This window comes from Chaetodon trifascialis, chromosome 7 (assembly GCF_039877785.1).
Source record: "Chaetodon trifascialis isolate fChaTrf1 chromosome 7, fChaTrf1.hap1, whole genome shotgun sequence".
Classification (NCBI taxonomy): Eukaryota; Metazoa; Chordata; class Actinopteri; order Chaetodontiformes; family Chaetodontidae; genus Chaetodon; species Chaetodon trifascialis.
The window spans coordinates 26,341,640-26,354,801 of NC_092062.1; the positions used below are offsets into that span (position 1 = coordinate 26,341,640).

At 44.2% G+C, this 13,162-nt stretch overlaps 1 protein-coding gene across 7 annotated transcripts in view; it reads right to left on the bottom strand.

Moving 5' to 3' along the window:
- Positions 1 to 13,162, bottom strand: part of syngap1b (synaptic Ras GTPase activating protein 1b) — a 135,680-nt gene that overhangs the window by 104,702 nt on the left and 17,816 nt on the right. The window contains exon 2 of one of the 7 annotated variants that reach the window (XM_070967451.1): positions 6,357 to 6,572. The exons of the other annotated variants lie outside the window; for them this stretch is intronic. The gene's annotated coding sequence lies outside the window, so the exon portion shown is untranslated. The remainder of the gene's footprint in view (positions 1 to 6,356; positions 6,573 to 13,162) is intronic. 7 annotated transcript variants of the gene reach the window in all.

Genomic DNA, 13,162 nt, shown 5'->3' on the forward strand with positions numbered 1-13,162 from the left:
CGACATCATCAAATGTCTCATTTCTGAGAGAGTCTCACATCTGAGAATCTGGAACCATCCAATTTTAGCATTTCAGCTCACTTAAACAGTGAATCGATCATCAACATAGTTGCAGAATAATTTTCTTTAATTTGACTCACTGATTAATCATTGCAGCTCTAATCCCACCCTCCTCATTCAGTTTCTTTAATTTTAGATTACCCACAGAGTTTTATATTAGCTCATTTTTAACAGGAGGGAAGGCTAAACACTAAGAGTAACCCCGTGGTAAAAACTGTCTCCTCTACAATATTTTGTTAAGGAAGTGGCTCATTCTGAGTGTGTATGTTCAGCAGAGCAGATGCTACTGAATGATCCTGGAAGTCTTAATCTTATTAAAATTATCATTAATATAGAAATGTTATAGGAATCCTACAGGTAGCTGTGTATGATCCTCTCGCTCTTCTGTGACTACACGTTGCTACTTGTCACATCGATCATAAAGTGGTATTACTCTATAGAGTTTATCGGCTATAACAGTCAGAATTGAGTATTTACAGTTCATAATTAAGAGAATTTTAAATATATCCAAGAAAAAACTGACAGAAGAGCAGGACTGGGAGAGGAAGGCTCACTTAGAAATCTGCCTGCTAGTTCAGCACCACGGACAGCGGCGTGGATTCATCAATACACAGCAGTTAGGCTACTGATATTTCAGAGCCACAGTCGGGGTCAGAGAGTCGAAGTCATGCAAAACGCAGATAAAGGATCAATGAGTCAGACAGACTCGACCAACATATTCAACTAAACAACCCCTCTGCCCCTGCACTCTCTGCGAGAGGGATGCATTTTGGCCATTTTGCTAACAAAGAGGATGACATCCTCCCTCAAATCACCTACTGTGAGTATGACAGGAGTATGTGCGAGTATTAGTGTTAGTCTGTCTGGATACATAATTTTAAAAAAGTTCCTTATGACACAGTAGAGTTTCTCAAACACTCACGAGTGTATCTTTTTTTCCAGGAAAAGTCCAAGTGATGCAACGCAGACCGATTTTTAGCTTATTTGATGATTAAAATACAGTGAAGCTGAGAATAAAAACAGCGTAAAGCCTGATGGCTTATTTCAGTTGTACTTCTCTGCAGTTGGTCACATCAAGCTGCTGAAAGCAAGCCAGGATAGTCACATGTGATATATTGACACCATGGATGTATCTCGTCAAAATTTTCTTTTAAGACCATGGATTTACAGCTGGAAAAGCATTTTAAGGTACAAGGCTTCACGCTCTGTTAATACGCTCTGTGCTGTGATGTTGCACAGCGGATTGTTTGGTAATTTTATCTTCAAAGGCTACATGACAAAAATATTTTGTTGCTAAGAGAAATTGTGAAAGTGCCTGCATCAAACACAATTCTATCATCTTCTCGTTGTTACAATCTCCATTTATTTTAAATAAAGAAGGGACAGGCAATTATGGTGATCTATCGTTGTTGACTTAATCCACTCTTTTTATGCATTGTTCTTAATGCTGGATAGGAGTGTCGACTTAAAGACGAACTGTAAAAGCAGACGTGATAGATGCTGAGTGAGTGCGCGGTGACACGCTGGTCATTATCACAAGGCGTCAGAGGGATGAAACACCGTGTGGCGTGCTCTCCCTTTCTCCAAAAAGCACCTAAGCCCTCCAATCCAAACTTTGCAACTGTGCTGAGCAAAGTCATGATGCTGAGATATTCACTGGAGGATAGCAGCGTGAGTCATCCACAGCCCAATCTGCGCTACTCTACTGTAGGCCTACCTCTCCACCCCCGAGGCTGCCTATTAAGGGCCTGTGAAGCGCAGTGGACAGAATTTCAATGAGCAGACTCATTCTTCTGTCTGTCCGTTCGTACGTACAGGGTGCACATATACTGTAACGATTTGGCACAAGCAGAAATGCTGAGATGCCTCTTTTCTCCTCTCATCTTCCTCTACCTCATCTGTCTTTCATTCACTCTCCATGGTCTGCTCTGTATTTTCCTTGCTCTGCCTTTGTTCCTCCTCTCTGTGGACTCTTTTCCTTTTTCTGCCATCCTTAGCAGTTTACAAAGAAGAGTGCCATGCACCAATCGGATGACTGGTCAGCCTTAGTCAACGTTGTCATTACTGGGACCCGACAGGCCTAATGTTGATTTATACACATCGCTGAGCTCCAAAACAGCGCTAAAAATAAAGCCTGCAATATCCCTGGGCCGCCCGGGGCAGATAATGTACTCCTGCAAGCATGGCAAACCACAGCATCTTACTTTCTAGGCAAGAAAGCACCACAGAGTGCACATGTCATTACTGTGACCTCAGCTGCACCAGTGTCACATATTTTTGCCTTCGAACGGATCACTGGAAAATATACCAACGGAATACAGATGCTGCTTTGCAGAGAGTGAATACAGGGATGGCAGTGAGAATAGATGCAGTGCTGCACTTTGACAAGCTGTGAGTCAGAGTGATGCATTTGTGCAGTACAGTAGGCTGCTGTCAGTGCTGAGTCAAGGGGGATGTCAAGTGTCAGCAGCGGGGTCACGGAGGCCCACAAGTACGAGGTTTCTCGCTGAGCAAGCGCATTGGTCATGTCCTTAACTTCTGCTATATGCTGCGAAGGAGAAACTCTCACTCATTAGACTTACATTTGTTCTGGCCACGGCAGAGGATTGGCATGGGCGTGCAGCACAATAAATTATTACAATCTGCGATCAGAAATTAGGATTTGCTTCATTAAAAGGAAATCATAGTAATTTTTCTGCTCTGCAGGACAAAATTACCTAAATATCTGTGGATGGTTGATAGGTTTTTTTTTGTTGCTGTTTGTTTGATCAATAGCAATTACTCAAAGATTACCTCACAGGGTGGTGAGACCTCTGGCTTTCAAAACTCAATATCCAGCCTGTGCGATTTAAAGCGCTCCCAGTCTCACCACCTGCCGCCACAACTGCTCCCCGAATAGCTCAAAGATGAAGAACAGTACAGTGTGACGAGCGATCAACCAGTGACCAATTACTCAGCTATGAAAATGACAGCAACAGCGCCATTACAGCACTTTGCATCATGACAGTACCTCCACACCAGACATTTCTGTTGGATCTCTGCTTTAATTAGGGATCTCTATTGTGAAAATGTGTCTTTATTTGTGCCAATTATGGGCTACCATCACTCAGGGGTACCGGTGGAGTCGGAGGCGGTGTCAGACTTGAGTAGGAGATAAGTTTTATCTGTGTTGCTGCAGTTGTAGCTGATTGCTTAATGTCATTTTAATGATCACATTACAAAGGCTTGTTTGGCTGTTTTTTTCGTAATTACACTGGGTATAATGTGGACTTTGACACATTCATTTGATACTTGAACACCTGTTACTACGATCGTAGCTCAACTATTTGTGACGATAGCTTGCTTAAGCCGTCGTCTGTTTTGTGACACAACAGCACACCAGAATCTACTAGACACTAAATTAACAATGACACGCTAAAGCACATTTTGAGTTGTGGGACAAGCGTGGTAAATTACATCTCTCTGCTGTAGGCCACAGTCAATCAGCAAATGTGGCAGTATCTTTATTTTGTTTTATTTTTAGGCTGCTTTATCTCTGGCTGTATTTTAAGATGTTAGTCTGGCTCACAGATGCACTTTACAGATCCTAGACGTCCTAAACAGCAGAACATGGCTCTCCGTACTATCACGTGGCTTTAGAGAAGGATGATCCCAAGCAGAAACACAATGCCATTCTTCATCTTCTCATCAACCCGGGCCTGAGGACAGACAAATCTTCAAATCTGATTCAACTGTGCTGTCAGAAGGAACAGATTTGGAGTAACAATGCACTTAAATAAGCAGTCTGACCAGTGACAATATACAGTCCTGCATCCTAGTGGCTGAGGCCTGTAATGCTGTGGCAGTGGCATTTCTTTCTGAAAAAAGAAAACTGTCAGAGAGAATCAAAGACTTTGCTTAATATGAAACAGACATTATGTAAAGCAAACTTTTGGACAAAGCGTCACCTCCCATGACGCCTGCCTTATGTGCAAACATTCATGAAGCTCTGCTGTGTGAACTAAAATGTCCACGCATGGCGGTGCGCTTCACGAGCCTCTGTGTGTGCATTTGTCAGCTCTGAGCTGAGGAGCAGCTGTGGCGTGCCACAGTATGCAAGTTAAATCCATGTTTTAATTTGGCCACTTAATGCACCACTTCTCAATTTTTTTTACATTACCAATTAATCAAATGTCTGTGTACGGTGAGAGGGGTTGCTCTGCAGGCTTTTAAGTATGTATGCAGGCATCCAACATTTTCTCTCGTGATGGCGGGACCTCGAGTCCTTTCTGCTGATACCGAGTACCAATCCAATACCAGTGCTCTCTTTTTTCTAATCTGTATACTTCACTGCATAAAACTAATTGAAATCAGTCTTATAACACACGAGGCCAGGGATTGCCATGGTAAAAACATTGGTGGCCCACCATGACTGAGTTAATGTAAGTACTGAATTTTCACATTGACACAGAAGCTGTGTTTGTGTGGATCAATCAAGTCATTGCAGAGACCTGATCCGCTTCATAAGGTCAGTACTGGATCTAACACCGATCAAGTGTATCAGATCCATGCATCCCTACTTTTAGCCTCGTTGTTTAGTTTTTACCGCCTGCACATTCTGCTCTCATTAACCTCATTTCCAGCTGTTTCTACTGAAAATGCAGTGATCATAGTTATAAACTACCTGCTCAGCACCAAACATCACACAGGCAAAGTCAGTAACTAGCTGGTGAACACCATGGAGCATTTAGCAATTTAAAAGCCCGATATTTTTCTCCAGGAGCACAACTGCAAATAAAGGCTAATGTTGCTCTGTGTCTGCTAACACACTGGCCACAGCAATATTTTAAGGTGACAATATGTTAGAGGTGAAGTTTTAAGCTTGTTGTGGAGTTCCTCAGACCCCAAGTGCCCAAACAATTCATTAATGCAGCTTGTATTGAGTGTACCCTCAGATCACAATTACTTCTACTTGAATTTGTTGAATATGAAAGTCACAGTGCATCCCCTAAGCACTGACACCTCCCTTCCATTAGCACTTCACCCTCCTCTTCAGTACAATGCCCACCTTTCCTCAGAACTGCAGGCACCTCCCTACATACTGAGTGCTGTCCACTCTCTTCAGGGCTACTCCCCAGCTAGCAGGCTTCTGGAGTAAAAAATCACTTCCTAATCACAGTAGTCATCATGTCTCAAGTGCACAAGACTTTACTCTCATCACTGCCACTACAATGTGAAGACGTGTAGAGAAATGCGTATCTACATTAGGCCTGTCATAATTTTCACATCGCCTGATTGGGATTATTTGAGCTGACCGCAATCATAATCGTTAGAATCGCTTCCATTCGGATGGATGAAAACATCTGGATGAAACTAACAGAAATGGAATATTTCCATCACTATTTCCACGTTACTAGCGCTCCATCAATGTGGTGGTCTCCCTCTTCTTCTGCTATGGTTTAACGACACCTGAGTGGAGAACTAGCACCACCAACTGTTTATCTCCAGGGTCTAACTTCTCACAATGGTAGTGGATGGAAACACGGATTGTTTTGTGTTCTCTCTGGATGATTTTCTGTGAGTTTGGCTAAAATTTGGGAGACCGTTACCCTCATTTCCTGCCACCACAGGCAGCTGTTTCTGGCAAAAGATGCTTTGATAAACCAACTGAAAACTACCTGCTCGGCACCAAATGGCAGACAGACAAGTCATTAACCAGGTGGTGAACATAGTGGAGCAGTTGGTGGCAACCAAAAGAAAGCTAAAAGGAGAGTGAATATTGCACTTAAAATTCATTAGGTTGCCAGAAACAAAACTCTAAATAGTTGCTGCTGGACAGGTTCTTCTGTTTAAACTGATATGAGACCATAATTAAGTGTAGAACTATTATTAAACTATTAGGCTTCTACTATAACAGTGCCACAAACTTAATAGATAAAAACAAATCACTAATCACTAATCGCAATTTGTACGACAATTCATCGTCAGCTAAAATTTGATGATTGTAACATCCGTTGTCCATTATGTCTACTACTAAGTGTGAGTTTGTGCTGTGTGTGTGCGCACCGAGAGCAATAAATATACAGAAAACTGCTTCTTCCCATACACTCAAACCACTGTATGAATCCAGGCAGGAGCTCTGATCCCTCTTTAATCTCACCTGCTTCAACCAACTTCAGCCATGAAGGAGAGATGTTCGACGAGAAGAGGGGAGGATGGAGGTAAAGGTGTGTGTATGCACGTGTGTGTGCGTGTGTGTGACAGAGAGAGAGAGAGTGGGAGAGATGGAGAGAGAGAGAGAGAGAGAGTATTCTCACCTATCAGATCATTCACCCAGCCCTCATACGGCGCGTCCCGGGTTCCCCATTGCTCACCCAAAGCGTCCACACGGCGTCACTGTTGCTGCGCTGCTAGCGCCTTGAATCCGCCCCCAACTCCACCACACAGGAAACAAGGTTACTGCCCAAGAGATGTCACTTCCGAAACACCCACTCCCGCTCGCTTGCTCGCGCTCGCTCCCTCACGCCCCCAGCCTATTGCCATGACAACCGAGAAAAGAATAGAATATAAGTGAGTGTTAAAGAGACAGAGGGATCAGAGAGACAGGGAAAAAGAGGGGTGGAAAGAGAGAGGCAGGGAGGGCAGGACAGAGAGGAAATCTGGGGAAGAGTGAAGAAGAGGAGAGGAAGAGAATGGACAGAGAGAGAGAGGTGAATGAGTGGGCGGGGACAGGATGGATGACAGAAGAGGATGAGGGATTGAGAGAGAGAGAGAGGGAGGGAGGGAGCGAGAGAGAGAGCGAGAAAGAGAGAGGAAGCATGTGGTGGGATGTGATCGGGGGGAAAGGGAAGAGGAGAGAGAGGTGTAGATGCTGTGGATGTCGTGAAGAGGAAGAGAGAGAAATGAAGTGATGAGACGGAGAGAGGGAAAGAAGGGAAGGAAGGGAGGAAGGAAGGAGGACACTTTTTTGGGAATAGGGAGCCCACATCTTGTTCCCATAGCAACACAGCCATCCATGAAATACTGACTTGTACCTCCCTCTCACTCTCTTACTCTCTCTGTTTCTGTCTCTCCATCCCTCCCCCTCTCCTTTTCTCTTTCCACCTCTAACTATATATACACACACACCGTGAGCGTAAGTTGGCACTGAGTGTGTGTGCAGTAATCCAAGCTCTGCAACATTGTCAAACACATCAAAAGGTACCAAATTTACCATCAATGTATCGCTCGGCAGGAATTAACGTGTCCTTACACTCAGCAGCCGTATCTTGGATTGCTTCAGATTTTTTTTTTTTTTTTTTTTTTTTTTTTATTAATGCAATACTCCTATGCCATATGTACGTTAAGAGTCCTTGGTCGCTGTAATCACTCCTCCTCTCCACACTGGCTGCGAAGTGGTCCATTCCTAAAGCAACTACGCTGTAAAGGCTTGGGTTTGCTGGAATGAAGGTTCACACGATGTGCCATTTGAACCCGTGTAAAGGCAGAAGTGTTTATACTTATTCCAGACGACCACAGTCGAAGGTGCAGAGAAAAGCGTGCCGTTACAGAGAGGGACGAGACCATAAATTGCACAAAAGCATGCAACAGAGCGCACTTTAGCAGAGTCTGTCTTCAAAGGGATTCATGGTGTGGCACTCGTTCGTTCACACAAAAATTGGTGGAAGTAGATGTGTAAAGAATGGAAAGAGAGAGTTCAAGTGGAAGTTCAGTCACGGCGTATTTTTTCACCTCTGCACACCTGACTGATCGCTGCATTAAGTGGGCATGACTCAGGTTCAGGAAGTTCTACAAAATTGTCTGTCGTGCTCCCACCAAGACCGTCGTCATGAAGGCGCGTGGAGAGGAGGTTTCATAGCAGCGCGCCAACGCCTTACAGGGGATCTCCACTTTTACACATTCAAGCCTGCTTAAAGGTGTTGGGGAGGACTACTGCATAGGTGAAGAAGTTTTAGAAAGCCTCCAGAGGGGGCCGCCAGAAGTCAGATCGAGTTAGTGTCAGTTGGGGCTGAAGACTACAAGTTTGAAAAATCAGGAGTTGGAAAGAAGTGAGCTTGCTAGACCTCTGTAGGCCGCTCCTCATCTCTGCCTGAGGCTAGCGGCTCAAGGCTGATTAGCCGCCACTAGCATAACATGCTGAAAACCTACAGTGCATGTGACAAGCGGGACGTACTATATGCCCCTGCCTTATCACAGCAAGGAAGCACTGTCTGAGGAAACACAAAGAGGGAATAAGAAGACCATAATTTTGAAAGATACCAATGTGATTTGGCTAACTCAGAGTGTTGAACCCCCATTTTAGCTTCAGGTGAACCTCAGAGCCCATTTTTGTGCAGAGCTTCCCAGGCAGAATGGAGAGGAGGAATGATTACGTCTGGCATGAAGAGACAGACTTCTGAACCCATCCGCACTGCTGATGTCAGCTCCACACATGATCTGACATCGACGTAATAACCAAAATGCAATATGCCTAAAGGGGGGAGGTGGGATCGCATGGCCATCATCCCACCATGACACGAACACTACACTAACTCCTGGCAGCCTCTTCTCAAAACCCCCCTCCCCTTTCCCATCCATCTCTCCCCTCCTTCTTCAGCCCATCTGTTTCTCAGCCCCCCCACCCCTTCGCTCTCTGGCTCCCTCTCTGGCTTCTCCTTCCTGGATGTGGCCTTCTCTTTTACACCCTCCCGTAAACCTTTTATCTCTATCTCTGTGCCTCCCCCCTCCTCCCTTTTGTATTTACATTGTCACTCTTTACCCTTTCATCCTCGATATTCCTCTATGTGGGATTAAAAACAAAAACGATGTGTCCTAGAATCACATTTTTACCATTCACCTCTCTCCCGTTCCCTCTCACTCCTCCATCTTCTCTCACACTCGGTTCTTCTATTTATATTTCTAGATCTCTGTGATGTTTTCTCTGCCTCTCCGAATCTAAATTCAAATGCATCTACCTGACTTGTGGTCTGATCTCTCCTTTCCTTGCATGTGGCCTTTCCCTTCCCTCTCTGAATGCATCTTGATCTTCCTGCCAAATTTAAACTCCTGTTAAAATACTAAACTTTGGCAAAGACAAACACACAGGCACACATGTTAGGATTAACAGATTGCTAATAATAACTACACAATAAACAGATTCTAACTACAAATGACTCCATCTGCTCAACTTTTGTGTTTCGTATTTTGGCGTCCATCGATGTTCATCACTGGGACCAGCAGTGGCGCAAACAGCCTCAAGATGTCCCCGTCACTCATTTGCATTTACCTGCATAAATCTGAACGCAGCTCATTGGAAACCTTTGAGGAAGTCTTACTACCATAATACTCGCAACAAGGCTGTGCTGTGCGCCTGAGCAACAAATCCAGAGAAGAAATGGCATTCAAATATTTGATTTGTTTGTTAAAATGACTGAAAATGTCTCAGAAACTGAAATGTGCATGTAAAAGAGGCTATTTCTCCTCTGCATGTTAATGTGCTGAGGATTTCCCCCATGATTCTGAATGGGCCAGACTCAAGTAAATACCGATGAATGACAGGAACAGCTTGAGACCATTCAGGCTTTGGCCAATAGCAAAGTCGGGTTTGCCTGTTATAGCTGTACAGCAGCCCTCTCTCAGTCTCCCTCTCCACTGCTCTCTCGCTCGCTCTCAGTCTCCCACTCGCTTACACTCACTCCCACAACTCTCTTTGCTTCTCTCGTTCACTCGCACTCACTCCCTCATTCTCTCATCTCTCCTTCACCTACCTAATGTCTTTTAACTAGAACTGCAGCTCTCTTTCTTGCAACGTCTCTATCAAAATGTCAAGCAAATCTTTTCTTGCCAACTTTTAAAATGCCACATATATACTGAGTGTGTGTGTGTGTGTGTGTGTGTGTGTGTGTGTGTGTGTGTGTGTGTGTGTGTGTGTGTGTGTGTGTGTGTGTGTGTGTGTGTGTGTTTCCATCAGGTTTATAGGCTGAAGCACATCCTGCCTGTCTAGAAATATGAGGAAAGAATACTCCTCTAAAGGACCTGTTTGTCTCCACCAATGTTGTCCATATCTGAGAACAAAAAGCAGATGACATACAATACAATAATGCAAGAGCTAAAAAAACAAAATAAGCGGCCCCCATTCATGGGAGCAGCGTCAGATATTTCTGTAAGGTCACGGTGAGCAGGTATGTAAAGACTTCAGAGTTTCCAGGCTGCCTTTGTGCTGTTGTACGCCTACACCGAACAACACACATTGTGGATTGTTCATGCCAAGTCTGTGTCGTAATCGAGTCATCATTCACATCACTTTTTATCTTTAACTTCCACATGAAAATTTTAAAATTCCGTTTCAAGATCATAAATCGCTGTCTTAGATGTTAATATAAGCATTATTTGGTGTGTCACAATTCAGAAAAGCTGGTTGGATAGAAACTCTGCTCTCTCTCTCTAACACACTCTCCCTCTCACACCCTGTGATTTTTGCTCTTTCGCTCCCTCACTCTCATGTTCTCTCCCATAACTCCCCAGTCCACCATCTTTTTATCTTTCTCTGACTTCAGATCTCTCCTGCATTTTGCTCTAAACAGTCTGACAGGCTACACAGGAAATTCTCCAGGTTGCACTGTAAGGCCCTTTTCACTCAGGGTGTGAATAAATAAACACTGTGGGGGGAAAATGAAACGCTGGACATCTCTCTCTCTCTCTGCTGCTGCCTCATTCAGAGGTGCAGTACTGCCTCTCCACCTGGCTGTGAAGGTGATATTCAATGTGCTGAGAGGAGAAAATAAAGATGAATGGGGAGAAAGAGAGCTCTGAGTCTGTATGTGTGTGTGAGTGCACGCTCACATGCACTTGGACGAATATATCAAGTAATATCACATAACTGTGTGCAGTTTTAAATTCTTTTGAACCTGTTTTATGTTCGGTGGCACAGTTCAACTGCCTGATGGCTCATTTAAACGAGCTGCAGCAGTAATGCTCCTGCTGCAACAGCCAGGATATATAATGCAGCTAAAATAACACCACTGATATCAAGTTGGCACCCCTAAGTTCAGTTTAAGCCCCTCAAACAATGGAAATACTCAATCACGGGTTTTAGTAATATCAACATTTCTCAGAGGTAGAGCTGCACTGGAGGCCATAACAACGAGCAGAGCCAATGAACCACAGTTTGGCGAAGAAACATAAGACTGAGGCCTGTTCAAAAAGCCAAAGCACGAGAGGGGAACAAACGAACACCATAAAGCCTGGGAAAATTAAAGATATGAGGTTTTTTTTTCCTTTGCCTGCGTCCATTAGGGTTGAATGTGATTAGATCCCGATGTTTCACAGGATTTCTGCTCCCGTTTCCCAGGAAGTGCCAGACCGTGGGACTGAAGACTGTGTACTGAAAGAAAGACCCAAACCTCATTAAGGCTACCACGTTAACTGTGGGGGCTCTATTCCGACCTTGAAATGCCATTATTATGCTAATACAACTGTTTAACATTATTTAGAATCCAGGGTCGCCAGCTCTCTTATGAACCCGTCCTGTGCACCAGTCGTTCGCTAGAAATAACAATTTGCCTGATAAAAGTCCCCCAAGCAAGACAAAATAACTTTCCTTGTTGCTGACATCTGCAGGTGTCATAAAGCACTGAGTGGAGATTGAGAGAGCAGAACTTGATGTCAGGGAGAGGTTTAAAGATGCTGCTGTCCTCTAGTTAAAACTGCTGGTTCTGTTTGGCTTCCCACCTAATATCACTGAGAAATTATTTCCACCGGGCTCGCGTTGGACAGGGGCAACATGGTACAGTAAGCCAGTATGTTATCTCCTCCCATGGTAATTGAATTTATGGTGCCAGATATTCTAAACCTCCTATCATTAAAGCGGCAGAGTGCTATCGTGCACTGAGCTCCAAACACAACTGCTGATAACGTTAGCGTTCTAATCCCAGTGTTTCACCGAGCGCAGCACAGATGCAGCACCAAAAAAATCTCTAAAAGCGGTCTTGCCATGTGTGCCTGGCACACGTGACACGCCCAGGCGTGCCTTTCTAACCCAAAGCCTTTGTATTATTGGCCGTCCACTGTTTTGAAAATTCAGAGAAAACCACAAAAGCGTACACCAAAACTACTGCTTACATCTGTTACTTGTGAAGCAAACGAGTGTGAGTTTGTGATGAAAGCTATGTTAGCTTAAGTTACAGAAGTAAACAGGATTGGATATCAAAATTCAGCAGCCTACTTTTTGAGCGCTGACACTTGACAGATCATATTAAGAAAGCAGAAATTGACCGTGGTCCAAAATTCACCCTGGATTCAGCAGCATCTTCTCACTCAGTTTCACCCAGTGGCTGGGTCCACTGAGAGGACAGTTAACTCACCTCTGAGCCCTCGCTCTTAACCACAGGGATTTCAGTTAGGGACCATCAATAAATTACTGTTTAATTTACAGAAAACTCAAAACATATTTTGAGTGCTAATGTGCAATTAATTTATTTCACATGAATGCTATACTGTAGCTGAACTTTCAAATGTCAAATGTACAAACGCAGCGGCTAGGTAGCTAGCTGATCCTGAACGAGCCGTGATGGACACACTCAACGCTAATGGGCCATTTTCAGTGCTTCTACTTCACAGTTGGAGAGAATTTACTTGTTGTACTTTGCTTGGTTGTCCTCACCCTTAGCCATGGTGGTTGCTGTGTCCTCATTTAGTCTTTGCGTGCAGGCACATGCACTGTAGCCATGTGTTCAAACACTGAGTGGCACTGCCTTAGACCTGTTGTTTAAGGAGATTATACCGTATGTGCTCTATGTTGAATCTCTGTTGTGCATGTTATTTTCTTTTTGAATACACATTTTCTGCAGCAGGACAGTAAGCCAAGCTGAGCTGGACCACCACTGTGTTAGCCTAGCAAAACTTGCAAGTCATGCTCCTCGGGCCCTGACCCCTGTGTGTTTTTGTTTCTCTCTTTGGTGTCGCCATGCTGATTGAAAGCGGGTCGAGCCAAGCTGTCCCTAAGAGATAAAGAACAATTATAGTCATCTGTCCTCAATCCAGAGATAGACTAGGAACTGTGTCATTGTCTTATTACCCAAAGGGTCGTCTCTGAAACTTCTCACTCATAACACACCTCAACTCATGTTGCCTCAGCAGCATCGGA